Source organism: Heterocephalus glaber, unplaced genomic scaffold, assembly GCF_053883595.1.
Source record: "Heterocephalus glaber isolate CG9 unplaced genomic scaffold, H.glaber_assembly_v1.0 deba00001509, whole genome shotgun sequence".
NCBI lineage: Eukaryota > Metazoa > Chordata > Mammalia > Rodentia > Bathyergidae > Heterocephalus > Heterocephalus glaber.
The window spans coordinates 31,530,713-31,552,600 of NW_028258325.1; the positions used below are offsets into that span (position 1 = coordinate 31,530,713).

The 21,888-nt window shown below is 39.3% G+C and overlaps 1 long non-coding RNA gene across 1 annotated transcript in view; it reads left to right on the forward strand.

Annotated features, from left to right (window-relative positions):
* LOC147825108 (uncharacterized) overlaps positions 1-19,683 on the forward strand; it is a 31,765-nt gene extending 12,082 nt beyond the window's left edge. The window contains exons 2-3 of the long non-coding RNA XR_015441335.1: positions 987-1,184; positions 15,284-19,683. This is a non-coding gene — a long non-coding RNA (uncharacterized LOC147825108). The remainder of the gene's footprint in view (positions 1-986; positions 1,185-15,283) is intronic.
* Positions 19,684-21,888: the final 2,205 nt, after the last annotated feature.

Genomic DNA, 21,888 nt, shown 5'->3' on the forward strand with positions numbered 1-21,888 from the left:
GAAAAACCACAGACAGTATTCTGACTGCCCCTGATTTAGTTACCTGGAAATATTGAGCCTGATCACTACACCCAGGAGGGCTGCACACTAAGATTAGCATTTTGGTTCAGTGTTCGCTCAGGTAGCTTGGAGAGAGAAGCCAGAACAAGCCCTGGCTGATAGCTGATCCACATGGGATGCGTTCCTCACAGTAAAGAGGGTCTAGTATCTGAAGGAGGTGGGAGGGTGTCACCCCACATCCCAACCACCACCAGCCCAGACCTGGTACCTGTCCCATAATGCCAAGCAAGTGTCCCAGGCCTCTGTACTGGGACTTCCCTACTGCTGCTTGCCTTCCCTGGTGTCTCAACTCAGTAAGTAGAATACCTGTCACTTGGTAAATTTCCCTCCCCTACCCCAGGTTCAAGCCATCTTTATGCCCTGTCCTATCCCCCCATGTTTTGCCAATGGCCCTGCCTGCCTCAGTGGTGCTCCTCCCAGAGACTGCAGTGGAGTCTGAAGGTGCTTCAGACCCAGCCCATGCCAGAGGAAGGGGGTGAGCAAGGAGGAGTAGGGAAAGCTTTGACGTGGGAACTGAACACACCTGGATCAACTTCTAGTCCTTCCCCTTCCTGGTTGTATGACCCCAGACACATTAACATCTGGAGAATCCATTTCGTCCTACATAAAATAGGACTAAACTAGTTAATGTAGGGATGAATACTCCAGGTGTCAGCTCTGCTTCCTGTTCCCAAGTCCTTCGACTGTCTAGGACCATCCTTCCTTTTAATATTGAATGAAAAATAAAATGTTTAATGCTCTCATTTATTTTTAAAAAGATTCATTTATACACATTTTCCCTTTTCCCGGTCTCTTCATACTGTTTGAACTTTTTACTTTATGTGTTACTTTTAAGATAAATAGAAAAGAAGAGAAGTTCAAAGTTATTCCAAAACTGGTTTCCCCCTTCCTCTCTCTCACACAACGGTATTCCTTCATCTTTACAGATTCTCAAGGGCATGTTCTGCTCAACACTTAGAGGGCTTCCCCCTTCAACTGAGTTCTCAGGCACCTCCTGGAGCTCATCTGCACTGCCTCCATCTTGATCACCTGAAATGTGTTATGACACCTCTTCTCGTTTAGTTCTGTCTTCTCGAGGCTCCACTAACTCAAATGTGTGCTGCAGAATCTGCTGAAGGTTGGAGGTAATGGGGTATCTTCATCCACTTTCTGCTGCTATAATAGAATACCATATACTAGTAATACCATAGTCTGGGTAATTTACAAAGAATAAAAGTTTATTTAGCTCATGGTTCTGGAGGCTGAGAAGTCCAAATGCATGTTGCTGACATCCAGCAAGCGTCTTGGTGCTGTCATCCCATGGCGGAAGGCATCACATGACTTAAGGCATCACATGACTTAGGCTCTTAAAAGTCTCACTTGTCACTACTGCTACACTGAGTATTGTTTCCAACACATGAAGTTTGCGGGGCACATTCAACACACAGCAATGTCCATGGCTACATCACAAGATAACAAGCAACTTAAAATTAATGTGAGATAGACATGATCCTAAAAGTCACTCAGCCATTCCCATTTCAACACTTGTTCACTAGTGCTTTACTGATCAGGCCCTGAGCTTCCTCCATGTTCTTAGTGTCCCCCCTCCCATGTCCTCTTGTGTGGTCACCTTGATCCATCTGAAAGTTCTGCTCATTCATGTCACATGCAGGTGACTGGGGATATTTCAGGTGACAGAGCCTTTAAAAGGGGGCCAAGGGGTAAATTATAGGAGAAGAAACCCACTCCCAGAAGAGGGGGTAAACCCAATCTTTTCTAGCTCAGTAAGGGGATTTGCACACTTCAGGCATCCATAGGATGTGAGGAGCCATCTTATTTAAACCTCTTAAAATTTCCATTTGGAGAAAGAATCTACAAAGACCAGCTGAGCAGTTTCCTGGAGTCAGATGCCCTGGGGAGAAATTCAAATGAATCTGATGAGTGATAATTGTGTGAAGCGGTTTAATTGTGAGTAACCTATAATAAAGCAGGGTCTTTTTTTATAAAACTAAATATAAAGTTCCCAAAAATAGATACAACAAGATTGTATGGAGTCCATGTAAAAGCAGTGGAGAAGCAGTGGCACCACCATACCCACCAATATCCAATGACATCCAGGTCCCCCCTCAAGCTGGGACCCCCAGAGCAAGGTAATACGTACAGACTTCAGGGCCTTCCCCCAGACCCGCTGCACTTCAGTTTCTGAATTTCTCAGCTTGTGTGCTCCCTAAAACAGCTACATTAGCCTAAATCACCCTTCACACGTTTTAAATTGGGCATCCAAATTTAGTCATCATTAGTTAAATTGTTGCAAAGAATATAATTTCTGCCATATTATAATACTGACTTTTTAAAATGATAACAGTATTCTCTTCAACATAGTTATTGGTTTACAAATGCCCTATCAAGGTTTTATACACCATTCTCCATTATTAAAAATAGAAAAAGTTCTTCTTTTGATCAGTGACAAGTTTTACATTGGTTCTGTTTCTTTTTGAACTTGCATTTCCATTTCACTTCCCTGCAGAAATTTTATCTAAATATATTTTTATTATCATTTATTAATTACCTTATAATATGGATAAAAATTCATATAAATTGATATTTTAATTTTTAAATTTTCCTACAAATAAAGATCTAAGTGTTAAAAGTAATTCCTTTTAAATTGAAATATTATCAGTGCAAAATTTATCTAAAAATATTTTATAAAGTTTGGAAAATACCAAACAAAAAAATTAAAATTATACTGGAAGTCATTTAACAAAAAGGATAGAATACTTTTTAAAAATGTGTATTTATGGTAATTAGTAATTATGTATAAATTATTTATTATAATAAATAATTTCTTTACATACATAATGAAGTAAAAATAAACAATTTATTTAAACAAATATTTATGTAATTAAATACATTATTAGTGAGTAATTAAAGTAACTAGTATTTATTGATAAGGTAGGGTTCTTTTTTCCTTTTTGTTAGACCCACAGATTCTAAAAGACTTTGTTGACATGTATAAGTATATGGGAGTGGAAAGAGGTTTTTAAAAGTAGTATTTCCAATTCTTTAAATTCCTTCTGAGTTAAAGGTCAAAAATTGCAGGGTTATTATTAGCACTCTTCAAGTGATCAGGACTTCTGTTTTGTTGAAAAAGAATTGGAAACTACCTAACTCGCACAGAAGTTTGTAACTCTGTTGTTAGACCCAAGCTCTGTGACAGCTACACCAACATTTGAAATTGCTCCCTTTGGTGCTCTGAGAGGTTTTTGCACCTGAGGCATTGCAGCACAGTGAGAACCTGTGTGGATAGAAAAGTCCACCTTTCTTTTGTTGGTAGGAACAAAGCTGTGTAAGAGGGGATACCTCAACCTCGGGCAGTTTCTTGGGAAAGAGATCTGTGGACATTAAGGACCTGGAAATCACCTTAAAATCATATGTGATCACAGCCTCTTAAAAATGTTTGACCAAGTTCCACACACCTCAGGTTTGGGCCACCTGAAAGTTTCTCGAGTGACTCTGTTAGTCGTGTTTGAGAACCATTGTTTGAGGTACAAAGGAGACCTCATTTCATAGACAGATCTTTCAGCAGATAAAAGCTTATTTTCAGTTCATTGTAAAAAGAGAGAGAGAGAGAGAGTTTGAGAACAGGGACCCTGGGGAACACATGAATCCAGAGAAGTGAGTCCGGCACTCAGGATGCTTTCGGGATGGGGACATTTGCCAAATTGGAAGAAAGGCTGAGAGGCTGAGTTTGCTACTCACAGTGTCTTAGGGATAAGAGATAAAATTTAAAATCAAAGAACAGGGTTATCCCAGTTCTCTGATAAAATATATTCCCAGCCTTACTTTGTGTTGGGAAACTCAAGGACTTCACGCTATGAGCAAAGGCACCCCAGCTTTCACACAGACAGAGCCCCAGTTTCACACTACCCAAAGGCCACCAAATTTTCCATCAAGAAATACTTTGAAGGCCCACTCTACTATCTTCTATCACCCCGAGTTTTCAGATGGCTAAGTACACTGATTTGATGTGTAAACAAATAAAACTCACCTAAGCAGGAAGATAACATCCCATATCCCAAGTTTTCTCAGCAATTCTAAAATATGAGATGTTTGGGACACAATCAAGAGTGACTAGGGCCAGGGATTTAGCTCAGTGGTTTCGCTGACTGCTGTGCAAGTGCAAGGACCCGAGTTCTCGATCCCCAGTACCAAAAAAAAAAAAAAAAAAAGAATGACTAGACACATGAAAGAAAAAACGCTGAACAAGAACCAGCAAAAATAAGAAACATACCCATAGAGACTTTCCACTTGTATAGATAAAAGACACAGACTATAAAACAGCCATATATATATATAATTTTGGTACTGTGGATCGAACTCGGAAAACAACTATATTTACTATGTCCAAAGAGATAAAAGAAAATTTTATAAATTTTTAAAAGATCTATAAACTATAAGAGTGACACTGCAGATTTGAAAACAACAACAAAATAAATACCATAAAACTGAAAAGACAATGGCCAAAACTAAGAACTCTGTGGCCAGGTTTAGCAGCAAATTAGAAAAAGCAACAAAGAATTGGTGAACAAAAAAATACAAGAATAAAATACCCAGAGTGCATCATGAAGAAGAAAAATTTTGACAATAGACACAAGGTAGAAAGTTCTAATAGATATTCAGTTGTAGTTCAAAGAGACTACTAATAAGTCTGAATAGAACAAAGTCATATCAAGTGGAATTCAGCATTTCAAAAACAGAATACGAACATTTCCAAAGTCAGAGGTCTTCACCTTAAAAAATCTTATCAATCACAATTTTTAAAAAAAAAAAATAGATGTTTCTAATTATCAACTCATCTTTTTGTTGTTGTTGTTGTTGTTCTTTTATTGGTACATTTTAAGTATACAATTCATTTACATTTATCATTGGGTGCTTGTACCTGTACATGAAGTATCTTGGTTCTTATTTTTTTCCCCATTACCTGTGCACCCTTCACCCCCTCCATCCTTACCTATTTACATAGATTTCATTTCCATTTTTTTTTCTTTTCTCATAATTTTTCCTTTCCCTCTTTTCCTTTCCCCTTCTCCTTCCTTCACTCCTTCATCTTTGGACCTTCTTTCCTATTTCAAATTATCAATTATTCATTTTAATCATTTTAACCCTTCTTTACACTATCAGTTTCTCACACTAGAGAAACTATTCGGTATTTACACGTGTGTTCTATTTATTTCACTTAAGAGTATGGCCTCAGTATGCATCCATTTAGCTATAAATAACTATAGTTTTTCATTTTTTATGGCTGAGTAGTACTCCATTTTATAAAAAAAGTCTTCTTTATCCAGTTTCCAGTTGATGGGCACTTGGGCTGTTTCCAAGATTTAGCTATTACAAACTGTGCCGCTATGAACATGGGTGCACATATATCACTATGGTATGATTCTTTTAATTCTTTTGGGAAGATACCCAGCAGGGGAATAGCTGGGTCAAATGGGACCTCCAGTCCTAGTTTTTTGAGGTATTTCCATACTGACTTCCACAGTGGTTGCACCAGTCTGCACTCCCACCAGCAATGGAGAAGGGTTCCTTTCTCCCCACAACCCCGCCAGCATTTGTTATTTGTTGATTTCTTGATAGCAGCCATTCTTTGTGGGGTGAGGTGGAATCTCAGTGTTGCTTTCATCTGCATCTCTCGAATGACGAGTGATGTTGAACATTTTTTCATATATTTGTTTGCTGCTTTTACTTCTTTGTCTGAGAAATGTCTGTTCATTTTAGGTGCCCATTTTTGAATTGGGTCTTTGAGTTTGGGGGGTCTGATTTTTTTCAATTCTTTATATATTCTAGATAGTAGCCCTTTGTCTGAGGTACAGCTGCTAAAAATTTTTTCCCATATTGTAGGTTGTCTGTTAGCTCTGTTGGTGGTTACTTTTGCAGTGCAGAAGCTTTTTAATAAGATGAGATGCCAGTTGTTGATTCTTTCTGCTAGTTCCCGTGCTGCTGAGGTTTTGTTCATGAAGTCTTTTCCTATGCCAATGTCTTCAAGAGTTCTACCTAACTTATCTTCCAGCAAGTTTAGTGTTTCTGTCTTAATATTTATATCTTTAATCCACTTCGATCTTAGTTTAGTGCATGGTGATAGGTATGGGTCTAGTTTCAATCTCTGGCAGGTTGAAATCCAGTTTTTCCAACACCATTTATTAAATAGGCTATCTTTCCTCTAATGAGGGTGGTTGGCTCCTTTGTCAAAGATGAGGTGTCTGAGCATGTCTGGAGTAGTTTCTGCATCTTCTCATCTATTCCACTGCTCCTCAGGTCTGTTCCTTTGCCAGTACCATGCTGATTTTATCACAGTAGCTTTGTAGTATAGTTTCAAGTTGGGGATTGTGATACCCCCAGCCATGTCTCTGTTGCTTAGAATTGCTTTAGCTATTCTAGGTCTCTTCTGGTTCCAAATGAATTTTTGGATTGTTTTCTCTAGTTCTGTGAAGTATATTGTTGGAATTTCAATTGGCATTGCATTGAATCTATATAGTAGTTTTGGAAGTATGGCCATTTTCACTATATTGGTTCTTCCTACACAGGAGCAAGGGATGTCTTTCCATTTTCTTGTATCCTCTTCGATCTTTTTTTTCAGAGTTATCAACTCATCTTAAGGAGCTACATACCTAATCCATTATTCTCTATTATAAAAACACTCTTTTCCTTCTGTTCATATTCTTTAATTATTTCGTTTACAGTCTTTGTCTCAGTCTCAACTCTTAAATATAATCTCCATGCAGGCAGAAGCTATGTCTCTCCTGTTTACTACATTATTTCTGGAGAATTTACAGTGCATGGCCTCTGAGTTGGCACACAGGAAAAGCCAATAAAAGTCCTGGGACAGAGATGTAAAGATGTTTTCTCTCCCAGGACCATCTCCCAGAGCCAACTTCTGTGAGAACAGAGCCCTGAAGACTGCAGAGAGGAAAATTTTGTATTTTCTAAGAAACCCAGCAATTTGATTGGCAATAGCCTTCTTATCAACAACATTGGATAGTACAAGATAATAGACCAAATCTTTAAACTAAGACAAAAGAATTTTTGACCTAAAATTCTATACTCAAGTGCTATCATTTGGGTTTTGTTGACCTCCAAGAGGTTTATGTTCTGGAGACAGGTCCTGAGTGGCACTGTTGGAGAGAAGCAACTTTTAGAGGTGAGATCTAAGGTAATTAGGTCAGGAGGCACCACCCTTATGCATGGATGAAAGCTGCATCTCCAGAGTGCTCAGGTCTGGTAGGAGTGAACTGATTGCAGTGAGAGAGGCTGTTGTACAGACAGCCCAATCCCTCCCTGCTCTTTTGCTTCCTTGCTCATGTATGTGCTCCTTTATGCTCCTGTTCAGTTCCCTTTCCATTTCTCCACTAGAGGGCCATCAACAAGGCGGTGGTGCCATGCTTTTAGGACCCTCCAGCCCCCCAGATCACTAGCCAAATAAACCCTTCTCCTTTATAAAGTTCCCAACCTCACTAGTTTTTTTATGACAACATACAATGGGCTAAGACCCACAGCCAGCATTCAGATGAAAGGGTAAAGTACAGTATTTCTTTGAACATGAAAGGATTCACAAAGTTTATCATCCTCAGCTCTTTCCTGAAAGAATTACTTGAGAATATATTTCAGCAAATTGAAAAAAAGAATGTGACACACAAAAAAACCTTGAGTAGAAAAATGGGTAATAAATTCTAAATGATTCTGATACACTGTGTAAACACAAATGAACCAACCTGGAATTGAATCATTTCTGCATGGTAGAAGGTGGAGACCAGTGGGAAGTAAGAACTTCCCAAGGCTTCTGTCTTCTTATTTGGTAAAGATACAGCCATGGCTTAATTCTAGACATTGAGAAAATACTATATTTGATAAATGTACTACATTTTCTAACAATAACTATTACAGGGATAGAAATATTATATAATGCTAATCCATGAACAAAAAAGAAGCAGAAAAATTAATCCAACAGTATTTACATATTTACTTATATAAATATAAATTCATAAGGATTTTTTTGAAAATCCAATATGACATACACTAAATATTTTGCCTTTGGAGAGGAAAGGTTACTGTGGGGATGAGGAGAAACTCATTATTTACTCCTCCATATGCTTCTGACTTGTTTTTTCAAATAACTGTGCATTCACTTATTACATATATAATTTTAAAGCATTAGCATTTTTTAATCTAATAAAATTATAATGGGAAGACTTTAGTTTTCTCTCTCTCTACACATGGACACTCTTATATTTCTGGGGTTGGGAAGAAAACCATAAATCAATATAAATTCTTTGAAAATAAATTTGGCAATATATCATTGGTCATGTTACAGATCATGTTCTTTTACTGTAATTCCCTAGTTTAGAACCAAGGAAATAAAATTAATGGTGAGACTAAATGTTGAAACAAAGATATTCATCTCAGCAAATATGCTCAAGAGCAAAAATTTGGAAATGCCCCAAATGTAAATGTCCAGAAATTATAAATTAAAGCATGCATATAAGATATGATATGCAATCATGAGTGATTATATTGCAAGTAGTTTGTAGTAAAATGGAACATATGTGTATCCTTTTTGTGGTAATTATTAATTCATGTGAATTGAACAAAATAATGAGTTTCAATGTGACACTTCCATACCTGCATATAACAGTCTCTAATCATGTCTGCCCTCCTTATGGCCTTCCTCTCCCTGATCCTCTCCCCCTACTTTCATATCATCTTATTTTTCTAGATTCTACATGGTAAATACGTATGTGCTAACATAGGTTTTTTAAAACCCACAAAAAGGAAAATAGGTTATACATTGGTTGTGTAGAATGCCTTGAAAAAAGATGGAAGTAATGAATCCAAATGGCTGGTGATCACAACCAACATTTCTAAAAATGAAAGAAAGGACTTTTTGGTAAGGTTCAGTTTACAATAAGGTTTTGCCAAAGAGGCTACAAACGCCATGCTAAAACAGGCTGAAGGGAGACATTGTGCAGAGGGAGAAGCAGCTCCTGGTTGCTCCAAACACAGAGCTGACAGGTGAGAAGACCAGGAGGGTGCCGCAAGCAGCATGGGCAAGTTACAACTGCCTGATCCTGGTGGCCATGCTGTTAGGTTCTTCCCTCTGCCTATCTGTGCCAAGAAGGAGGCCTGGAGGCCACTTGCCTCCAGCCAGAGCAGGGAGCACAGGAACCTGGGTAGAAGGAGCAAGAAGGTCCCTGGGGAGCTGGCAACACCCCAGAGGAACAGAAAGCCCTGAGCCTCCAGGTTGATCAACCAGCACCCTCCACTTAGCACCAGGACTCTGACTCATCACAGCTGCTGGAGGTATAAAAAAAGAACTTCTGTAAGCAAGCAATACCAGTCTCTTCTTTCTGTGTCTTGTTAATATAGGAAAATAGCAAACAAATTAAAGAGAAGCTCATGAAACAACCAATACTCCTAATCAGCATTTTTCTGTCAGTCTCATTTTATACCTGCAGCCACCACGACTGCCTTTTATTTTCTTCTATAATTTCACCACAGTGTGACTCTATAACAAACGAAGCAATATTTAAATCATCACCACCCCCTACCCCTAAATAATAATAATTTAGCACATCATCTAATAGCCCATGGTGGCAGATTGTATTTTTCAAAACTGGTGGTTGCAACATTAACCATCTTCTGCAGTGCTGAATTCTCCACTCCCCCATCAAGAGGAAAAATCTAATTCTTCCCCTTTTGACTATGGATGGGCCGTGGTCACTTGCTGGAACAAGAGAGTGGCCATATTGATTCTGGGGCAAGGTCCGAAAGGTCTCCTGATTCCTATCTTGTCCTTTTGGAAAGTTTAGTCTCCAGAAATTTCCTCTCATGGCGGTCTCTCTCAGAATCCAGAGGCCACATGCTGGTGTCCAATCAGCATTCCCAGCCGAGCCTAGCCTGGCAAGTCTCCCCTAATGAGGCTCCAGTTGATGGGGGGCAAAGAAGACAGAGCCACAGACCCTCTCCACATTCCTGACCCATGAACATGACACATGAACATAACAACATGGCTCTTGCTCCACCGAATTGTAGAATGGTTTGTTTTACATCAGTAAAAATTAGAAATATAGATTCAGGTTTAATTTCCCCTCATTGTTTCCAAAATTTGCCTTTATAGTTCACCTGTCTAAATATTCAAATTAAGATCCAGGAAAAGATCACACATTGCTTTTGGTTGATATTTCCACTAAATCTCTTTTAAGCCAAATGAGTCTATGTTTTTGTTCATTTCTATGCCTATGTGAAGAAACTATATCCTTGATCATACAGAATATCTTCCATTCTGCTTTGGATGATGTATCAGTGAACCAAACATTGCTTACCATGTTCTCCTATGTCTGTATTTTCTATAGTGATGGTTATATCCAGAGCAGAGTTGCAAACTTTTTTTGTAAGAGGCCAGAGACTCAATATTTTAGACTTTTTTTGGCTACTCACTATGCCTTTATAGCACAAAAGCAACCACACAAGATATATAAATGGATAAGTGTGGCTGTGTTCCAATTAAGCTTTCTCTTCAAAATGAGTAATAACAAGATTTGGCCCACAGGCCACTATTTGCTGGCTGTGATCAAAGATGATTGCATATAGAGATGTTCAAATAAAAAACAAATGCACAACCAGAAGTACCAAACATGTAAGAGAAACCAATATCATGAAAGGAAAATCAAACTAAACTAATCTTAAAACCAACATCGGTAGAAATAGAATGAATAAAATAAACAGACAACTTTTACAGAAGTTTTGTATATTAAATTTTCTAGGGAATTAAGACATATCACATTCCTAAAACAAGAAAAAGCTATTATGATGACATGCATTTAGATATCTTGGAAGAAAAATCTCAGTAGATCTGTTAAATAAAGAACTAGATACAACTAGAGGAGCATGTTAGCCACCAAAGTATACTGAGAAAGTGTTCCAGAATATGAAACTAAGAAGAAACAATAGGAAATTTTAAAATAAAAATTTGAGTAGATAGAGTTATGATCAAAACTTCCAATATCCATCTTATAGAAGTTACAAATAAAGAGACAAGAGAGATGATGGAAAAAGATGAGCAAAGAAATGATAATTTTAAAATATTTTCCTTGAGTTAAAAAAAAAATGTCACTCTTTAAATAAGAATGGCCCACTGGTTGACAACCAGGATAAATGGGCAAGGAGGGCTACCTGTGCATGGATGTAGGATGATAATATTTCAGAACTCCTGGTATGAAGATTTCCGAAATCCCCTCCACACATATACCAAGTCTTATTCAGTAATCCTGGGGTGGAACTTGGAAATCTGACTTTTTTCTGTTCATTCATTTAAAAAGTGCTGCTCCAGGTGAATCTAATTTGCAGACTGCTCTTCTCTAGAGCAATAACCTGGGACTCAGAAATAAGTCATCTGTTCCCAGTCTAGTTGAATGTGTCCTCAAGCTTCTGGGTCCCCTCCCTCTTCCTTCCACGTGCAGGAGCCCCTTTCTTGATGGTTCTATTGTTAACCTCACTCCCCTCGGACACTGAATAGGATCTTCATCCTCCTTTGATCTTGTGCCCTGTCCAGGGTTCTGTTGACCACTCCCCACACACCCTCTGTCTCTAACCTGCCCTAACCCCAAGCTGCTGCTCTAAGGGCCAGCTAACCCCTGTGCTCAGTCCCTGGTCCCTGACTGCTCCTGTCCCTGCCATTGCCTCAAGATATGGGGTCTGCTGTGACTCATTGATTAATTTAAACACATAGAGAGCTCAGGATATACAGAGTTAGGCTAGGTTCTAGGAAAACAAAGCTGGACACAGCCTGACGCTTGCTCTGCAGTTCTACTTAGAGGCAGCTATGAAGGGAAAGAGGTGGACCACTGTGACAAGGTGATCACACAGATTTCTCCAAAGGCAGTCCAAGGGCCACCAGCTCAGACCTTGACAAAGTTCTTAGAAGTTCCAGATTGCCAGCACTAGCCACCCCTAGGAAAATGTGGCTCAGGGATCTGTATTTTAAATATGTTTAGGTAATTCTTATGATCACAAAATTCTAATAACCATTGACTTAAAGAGCTGTTTCCTAAGTCTGTGGTTTGGTCTGGAAGAAATAGGAGGAGTGTGGGAAAGGGTGGTTACAGAAGAACTGGCCTGACGGCCCCGGCCCGCAGGAGCCAGATCCCATGACACCTTTCCCTGCAGGAAGTCAGGGCTCTGGAGGACGAGCTATAGGGGAGCCAAAGAGAAGCTTTGGGGTAGGGGAGGACACAGGGGCAGAATAGCAGAGTTTTAAAGGATGACTCCTACAGCAGGTTGGAAGTGGTGGACTGGGGGCAAAGTGAAGGGCTTAAAATTGCAGCTAGAGAGACTATCCCAGGTCATGCAGGATAGAGACCTTACCTAGCTCAGTGAGTGGCAAGACAGACAGAGAAGGGAAGGGAGGAAGTCTGGTTGGAAGGCAGAATTCAATAAGGCTGGGTGGGAACATCAAAGTGGGACTTGCAGCTCTTGTACCCAGCCTTGTAGGTGATGGGGGAGTTGAGTTCTCAGTCCCATTGTCCTCTTCCAGCCCTGACAGCACCGTTAGCAAAGCCAGCCCTAGCCCCATCCTAAAGACACACATATAGCACACTTCTGTTGTACTTTTAGACCTTTTCTAATCAGCTTGGATATATTAGTTACCCTTAATATTTTGTTATTATAAGATAACATTTTGTTACTGATTTTAAAAATCTAAATATTATTTCCCTGGAGGTTCTTAGCTGGATGTCCTTTGAAGGGTTGGAACCTAATCCCTAAGCCACTCTCAACTCCCAAAACCACCTCAAGGCAGCAACCAAAAGATGCAAGGGCAGAATTGACTTAAGGGTCCCTTCTGGATGAACCTGAACTTTCACTCAATTACAGGAATGTCACGCACTCCCTTTCACAGGTGACTCCAGATGGTCACAAAAACCACACACTTTACAAGTAAGTTATGAGTGATTACACAAAGGGTTACTCAATCTGTTTCCACTAGACTGGGGGTTTTGAGGTGAGCCCTTGCAAGCTTACATAGTCACCTGGGACTTCAAAAGTAAATAATTTAGAGATGTACAGAGTGAAATAATGGTTACTGCTGATTCATCTTGATGAACACTCACAATCCAGCAATGAAGTAGGTGTGACTAAACTGAACTGCACGCTTGACAAAATAAATGCTTTATCTATAGGAGAGATGTGAAACTGCATTAACAATTAAAACAAATTATATGTGAGATAATAGGAGATTCTAGTAACTGCTTACAATTTACAAAGCACTTTCATTCATTACCTCATTTGATCTTCAAAACAATTCTCAAGTAAGTTGTCTTAGTATTCTCATTTTATAGATGAGTAAACTGAGGACTGGAGATTAATGGAGTAACCCAAGGACACACAGCCAATACCATAAAATTGCTGTGCATTTGTCACAAGTAACAGAAAACCGAAACCAAATCATAGTAAGCAAGAAAAGGACTGAATAAGCTAATGTAACAGAGAATGTCCAGTGTTGGAATTTGGGCACAGTTGGATCTGAAACTCTGTTCTGTTTTATTTTGGCTGTCTTGGATTTGCCCATCTTTAGGTGCCAGCTTTATTCTCTTTATTCTCCAGTTTTATTATCCAGAAGGAGAAAGGACTTTTCCTTCTGCAATCATCAAACAAGAGTCATAGGCTTCGCGTTTAGTGCACCAGTGGCCAGAGGGATGCTGCATGCTGATAGCTCAGGCTGGGGTATACGACCATGCAGTACTCAATGACCATGCCAATGAAGGCCACAACCCAGTTCTTCCATAGTGGGAGTGAGGAGGGGTGGATGCTTCAGAGTCAACCACAAAATCCACCAGAAACCAGCACACGACTTCAAGTCTTATGATCCTAAATGCTACTGGGGGCTTTGTTGGGTTTTGGCTTTTGTTTTGTTTTGCCCCTATGTCTTACATGTTGTTGTTCTTCATTTCCGGAGCTTATGAGCCAGAGCAAAATAGCTGTATCTGCTTCCAATGCATCTAAACAAGCCCTAAGAATGTCAGAAGTCCTTCCCTACTGCTGTGCACCAAGACTTTATTTTGTGTGTGCTATCAGAGTCTGTGCAGTCTTTTGCTTCTTCAGTTATTTTGTCAACTCATGTCCCTCATTGTCCCCTTCATCTTTGTTTCAAATGAATTTCTGCCTTATTGTGTCAGGAAGACAAAAACCACTCTGAATATTTGAAACAGAGGAAATTTAATACAATGAGATGAAAGAAGCTCAGAAGTCAAACAGGGGATGATGAGGCAATCCTGACACTAGCAACAGTAGGAAGTTGCTGCCACTCCTAGGTTAGAAGGACAAGAAGGCAGTGGGACCAGAGCCCAGGGACTGGGTTTTCCCAGAGGAAGCTGGAAACATGGCAGGTTTCAGGTGAGAACTGAGTCATACAAGAGAGATGAAAGCTCCAGGGAGACCACCCACCAGCAAAGGAGAGGGAAAATGCCCTGGCTGCTCCCTTCCTGCTGACTCCATTGGCCAAACCGCACTGGAAGCCAGTGATGTGGGGGCCTAAGGCCTCAGCACCCCTCAACTCAAAGCTGGGGAAGGAAGGGCAAGGAACTTAGGTCCAGCAGTCCCTGAGCAAGCCTGTCACCAGGATAAATGCCATACATGCTCATCATGAAAATTCTAGAAAATACATATATGCAAAGATAAAAAGGTAACAATCATGATCCCATTAGTTCTTAAGAGTACGGTGAGGTCAGCCAGTCCCAGGGGACTACTGAGTGCTACTTCTTCTCATTAGTCATTGAGCAATTGCATTCTGGTCCTTTTCCTATTCTGGCAATTTAACAAATTTTGGTGTTTTTTTTTCTTTTTTGTTGTGCCCCCCATTTCATTCCTGGGGATTAAACCTATAGCCTCATGTATGCTGAGCAATTGACAAGTTTTTGTTTTTATATGTACTCTAAGAAATTAAACTGTTCCTACCAAGTTAACAAAAAAAGATTTTAGAATGATTAAGAAAATCATTACGACTTCCAGGAAACTGACTTGCTTCTTTTTTTTTCCCACTCAAGAGAAAGAATATGATCTATCAGATTTTTTTCTTTCTGCCTAGGCTACTAGGAAACTTACAGGTATATCTCATATGCAAGACTAACCACTTTTAATCCTCAGCTTCTTCCTTCTCCTTCATGTTTCAAATTGTATTTTATCACATCATCTCTAGGTGACAATGTACATGTGTGTATGAAGAAGACGGGGATAAATATGAGAACATAAGGCAGAGGATCTGGATTTATTTCCCTAGAGGGCTTGTTGGGCATCACCTGCCCTGTCCAACTTCGTCCACTCTAAGCCAGCTGGCCAGCACTGGGGGATCATCTGCCACAATGGAACAGGCTCTGTCTGTCACTCTCTTCAACAGCAGATGGCCACCCTGCACTCATCCCCATCATACGCCATCGCTAAGGGAGACACCATGGTCCACCTACAATTCACAAGCACTTTCCTCCAACTCAAGAGGATGGAAATCATGGCTGTGTGCTGAAATCACTCTGGGTCAGTAATTTTTCAGCTAAAGGTGTCCTATTGGGCATTCTTACAATAGAGAGAGGTGGAGCAAGAGGCCACTGGGATTATGTTAGATTTTTAACATGTGGGATTATGGTTAGATTTTTAATTGGATTGGGCATTTCAATTAAGTTGGACAGAGCTTTTCAAGCAGGTCAAAGCACTGTCCCCTCAAGCAAGCACCTCTCTGTCTTGCCCAGCTTCCCTGATTCGCAAGACAGTTCCTCACGAAATGTTTTTCTTATACTTTGTTTATTTGAAGCTGGTATGATAGTCTGGGCATGAGGCCCAGTTTAATATAATTTTTACTGTTGCTACTGCACCCCCAATTCTATCAGGATGGTTATTATTGTGTTGTCTAAGACACCTTACCACGGCAATTACCACAGCCAGGTGTGCTCCCATACTCACCCCACCCATCCACCCACCCCACCCTTTCTACTTCAAACTTCAGAAATGAAGCCAGTGTTCACTCTCATGCCACCAAGACAGCATGAATTCCTGACTCGATGGCAAAGCAAAGATCAGCAGTTATCTCAATAATGTGATTGGGAGAGGTAAACAGTTCCTATTACTGAAATCCTGAAGTATAGCATGAGTTGAGAGAATTTGGAAAATTCCTCCATTGCTTCTGAGTTCTATAAACACATAGGCTGCTTTCACAGCCTATTTGCCTCCCTAATTATATTTTACATAAGCTGATGCCTTTGGATTAGTTTGTAGCATATATCTACCAAAAGATATGTCACCTGGTAGGCTGGAGAGGAGAACTGACCATAGAACACCAGTTAGAGTTGAAGAGTTGGTGACAATAGTATAGATTCAGCATTGACAAAAGATGGGAACTTACAGCATTTGGTCTGGAAAAATGATGTGTGTGTGCGTGTGCGTGTGTGTGTGTGTCTGTGTGTGTGGTCTATTCCTGGTTTTACAGCAGAATTGGTTTAGAGCAGAGTTGCTGAGGGTCAGACTCTTAGCATTACTTTCAAACACAGGTGTTGAAGGCAAGGGATTGCAATAATAACCCATTTCAGGGTGTGGACATTAGCCAACAGACATGCACCTCTGGCTTCCTGCCAAGACCTAAGGTGAAACCCGGGCCTGGACTTGTCCACAAAGTTCATGTCTTCAGCAGACATAGTCTTGCTGCAGAATTGGATCCCATGAACAATGAGACTTACTGGAAAAATAAATAAAATGCTTTAAATGTTTAAATGCATTTCCAAGTATTTATCTTCCAAATATTTAGACTCTGAATGGACTGGGCCAAGAGCCCAAGCTTCCTCTGCATGCTGAGGTTCCAACTATTTCCCCAAGATCAGCAACTATATCACAATTTAAAAGATCATCCTCTCGGAGCCAAAGCAATCCCCAAGGTATTACTCTAGGAAATCAACTAGGTGTCTCCATCCAAAATCCTCCTTCATAATATCTATAGGAGCAGATTAATTTTAGTAAATCTAATAAATATTTCCAAAGGCCTCTATAACACCATGATCTGTATCCATTATGAACCTGCAGTGTAAACCTGAGTGGAGATGGATGAGGGGAAAGGAAGAAAGAGGGATAGAGATATGGAAAGAACAACACTCAGCCTATGAGAATATTGATAGCTATAGATGGCTTTGATACTCGAACCAAATATTAAGGGATAAGTCTGAGTAAACCAAAATTGTTTAGTTTTGAATTTTTAAGAGACAACAAGGCCAGTGGAGGCTGATGATCTTTCACATTTAAACTTCTCTAAATTCAGTAATCAAATAATTATATAATTCATTCTCCTTTTCCTAGGCATAGCCATACCAAAACTTTCTTTTTTTCCATTCTTTTCTAAGCCTCCACATTGGAGAGATGGAGGGAATGACAAATCCATGGTACTATAGGGAATCTATCTACTTGTAGAATTCAGCAATCTCATCTTTTTTTATTTTAGTTTATTAGACAGAGCATGTGTGTAATATGTAATGTTTACATTCCTTGTGGGAAGTTGGTACATGTACATAGCACATCAATTCTTTTTTCATTCCTTTTCCTTCTCTGCATCCCCTCTCCACTCATCTCTGATTCCCTTTCCTCCTTTTTCCTTTGTACGTTTCATAATAATCTTGGAAGTGGGCCATATGCCTATCAACAGATGAGTGGATAAAGAACATGTGTATACATACAATGGAGTACTACTCTGCCATAAAGAAAAATCAACTTGAGTCATTTGTAGGAAAATGGATGCACCTTGAGACCATAATGTTAAGTGAAATAAATCAGACACACAAACTTAAATATCACATAGCTTCTTTTATATGAGAAACCCAAAATTTTAATGAAGAGCAAAATAAAAGTTAGTAATAGAAAGTGGGAAAGGGAATTCTCAAAGGGGAAGGGGTCAAAAGATGGAAGGAGGGGCTGGGGATTTAGCTCAGTGGTTTCACTGCCTGCTGCTCAAGCACAAGGACCCGAGTTCAATCCCCAGTACCCACCCCTCCCCCCAAAAAAAGATGGAGGGAGGGGGAGGGGAAAGGAATAAGGGATGATAAAAAGAAATTGGGGTGTGTTATATATATGCACCAACTCCACACAAGGAATGTGAACACTGTGTGTAGCAATTTCATCTTTATCTAAAATCTTCCACAATATAAACTAAATACCCTTAATATAGACTTTGATTGTAGAATAGCCTTGCTAGTACTTTGTTTAGTCTTCCTCCATGGGCTAGGTAGAACAGTAGAATTGAGTTTTACATGCATTTAACATTTGTAGGCTCAGTTATGAGAGTGAAAGAATGAAAAATGATTGCTCTTAAAAAGCACATGCTCCAGAATGAACATGAGAAAAGAATTTGTTCTGCCCCATCTCTCTCCATGGCTACAGACCACTCACTGTGCCATCTTTGGCTTAAAATACAAATTTTTCATATACAGCACATGACTCTGAAGTTCAAGTTAACTGCTTCACAGGCGACAAACAAGAAAAACAGCCACATTCCAACTAGAAAGGGCAAACTGGCTGAGAAACAGTAGAGCAGCCTCCCTAAGAGTTTCAAGGGCAGCTTGATTACCTGTGATCTCCATCTCAGGTCTGACTTTAGAACCTGGCCCTCCCATCAGACATAGATCTGCTGAACTCTTCCTCCCTTGGGAAATAGAAAAATCTAAAAGAAGTAGGGCTATTTTTCTGGCATCTCGGAATTTGTGCCAGAGCTAGAAACTTACTTTCTCCAACTCCATGCTCAACTGCAAAGTACATGGCAGAGTCATCTTTTTCTCAATTTGGGGTATAAAAATTATCTAATAAAAAAAGACGGAAGAGACAGAGAACCATTCATTCGTCAGATTCACAGAGGACCAGTGGTGCATTAAGTGCAGGATTCAGCAGTGTGATTTTGCTGAACGGAAAAAGGGAGTCAGGCAGCATAGTCTTATACAAGTTTAAATAAGGCATTGTTTCCCTTACATGAGAACTCAATATATAAATAAAGTGCAAAATAAAAGACAGAAAATAGGGAAAAAAAGAGAGAAAAAGTTATTGTAATCCAGCATGAACAATGTATTTAAGAGTGTACCCTGATTTAGTATAACCGCCTTATGTGTTTTATTTGTTTTTTGGCCTGTTAGTCTGGCTGTTAATCTGTATGTACGATGTCACTTTATAAAGATTTATAACATAAATAAATGAATCTGATGCTGGCAAAAATGGGGGGGTGGGGGGGAAGGAGAAAAAAAGAATTGAGATGTGTAATGTGCACATACCAGCTCCCTGCAGTGAATGTAATCATTATATACTGTACACATGTGCTAATAAAAATAAGTTTTTTTTAAAAGGCCTACTATTGACTTGATTATATTTAATTTGCTGTGTAACACTGGCAAAATTGCTGAGTCTCTCTGGGTTTCATTTGCCTAGCTGACCAAAAAAAAAAAAAGTGAAAAGGTTGCAGTACATAAATTCTAAAGTTCCCCTCTATTATACAATTCTGTGACTTAGAAATATGGGCCAAAAACTTTACATGAATGTAACAGACTTTCCTATAGCACCTTTACTCCTAACAGGCACCGTTCCCTAAACAGTTTTGTCCTCCAGTTTAGCCTTCCTTGGTGTGGTGGATTTGCCCTGTTTCTCTCTCTCACAATTCATGCCACTATCGGCTCCTTCTCCTCTCCTATTTCTGGAGCTTCCAGCAGACACAAGTAAAATGAAGGAATTTCTCCCTGAATTGTGTTTCCTGTAGCAATTGCTGTTGCTCGGGCCCAGTGAGGGTGATTCAGCCTTTGGTGTTTTGATTAAAAGTAATGATAGCCATGTTATGGACAAAAGATATGGAATCAGATCTCTTGTGTGATTAATCATACTTTCGGATTGTGTAAATGCTTCATTTTCAATGACTGCATCATTTGTAATCTGGCTTTGGTGTTATATCATCAGGCATGTGGGCCTTTCACACTTTAGGTATTGAACTTGACATAATGGTTCAAACACCAGTTATCCTTATTCAATCTAACCTAAATATAACAACACAACACTTGGTTACTCTGGGAGAGGTGAATTATTCTATAAAATGTTTCTGATATTATATCAAGCAAAGCCATTCAAATTTTACTTTATGGAATACTTACCTTTTTAGTCATTCTATTCAGTCAATAAATATATATTGGAAGAAGGCCTGTTCCATCAATAGTGAAGCTTAATTCACAGTCCCCACTCTGCCAGCATGTACAAGGAGACTAAGCAGAGTGTACAACTTCGGGAGATAAAGCCACGATGTCTGAATTTGAATCTTGCTTTTGTAGGTTACTAAATATTTGATCCCAGAGAAAATAATCAGCCACTTTGAGCTTTATATTCCCCACAAGGACATTAATAACTCCTGCTTTACATTTTTCACAAAATCTTTGTGAGAAGAATTTGATAGTGCATAAGAAAGGGAGGAATTATTACCCACATATAATGCTAATTACCAAACATGTCACATATATTCACTCATTTAATTCTCACAATAACCCTGTCTAACAAGAAACCTGTCATTGAAAGGTTAAAAGACTTGTTAATACAAGGTAGAACAGGTATTCGAACTGAAGTAGATACTAGGCCCTGACCCCCATATGATAAAACTTATGCAAAGGTAGCAACCAACATTTTTAATGCAGGGGAGAGGGGCTTTCTTTAGCCTTCCCTGCTTTTAATGGAAATGTGGAGGTGGGAGAAGATAAGTGCCTAAAATATTTTCAGTGCACATTACATAATTAAGATGACTTTGTTAGGTTAAAAACATTAAAATACTTCATATTTTGTGGTTTTTCTCATGCAGTTACAATTTTTTTTTTTTTTTTGGTACTAGGGATTGAACTCAGGACCTTGTGCTTACAAGCCAGGTGGCAGAACCACTGAGCTAAATCCCCAGCCCGAGTTATAATATTTTTGAGCCACTGGGCTTAAACATATCATGCACTTTGCAACAATTTCACATTTCCATCCTAAATTTGTATGTGAGTGAATTATAACATTTTTTAATATCATGGCACTCCCAAGGCTAGACCACAGGGAAACTAGTATCTCCTGCTTTCTGCTTCTATGGGGCAGGCAGAAACTAGAAAACCAAAGACACCCGCAACCTCCCAGCAAATAAAGGCAGTCATTATGTCTTCTGTACTTAGGAGCTTTTGCTCTGCCAAGCAGATACAGAGAGCACTCATCTCCTTCCAGCTCCCAAATCTCTTGACTTCCTTTTTCTCCTTCTCTCTGTCCAGGGTCTTTTGAGGCAGATGACCAATAAGCCCCTTGTTTCAGATCTCTGAAGGAACAAGTGGAAACTACTCTCAGTATCAACTGAACCCTAAGTCCTTTGAGGATACAGGAAGACATCCACCAATCTCAAGATCAAAATGCAAGAAGAGGAAGTTTGCAAGCAAAGGAGGTGCTACCCACCACTGCCTTCTTTATAAAAATAACAAGATCTCTGGGGACAGGACACCATCTACACTTCAGATAGATAGATAGATGACAGATAGGCAGATAGATAAGATGATAGATATAGAGATATATAATGTAATATATTGTACATATTATGTATATATAGAAAGAGCACAATATGTTGCATGATATATATTTTACATATGTATATATGTACATATATATACATATATGTATATATATATTAATCATTATGAATTTGTGCCAGAGCTAGAAACTTTACTTTCTCAAACTCCATGCCCAATTGCAAAGTACACGGTTTTTGGGTATATACATATCCAAAGCCTCAAGAAAATTGTT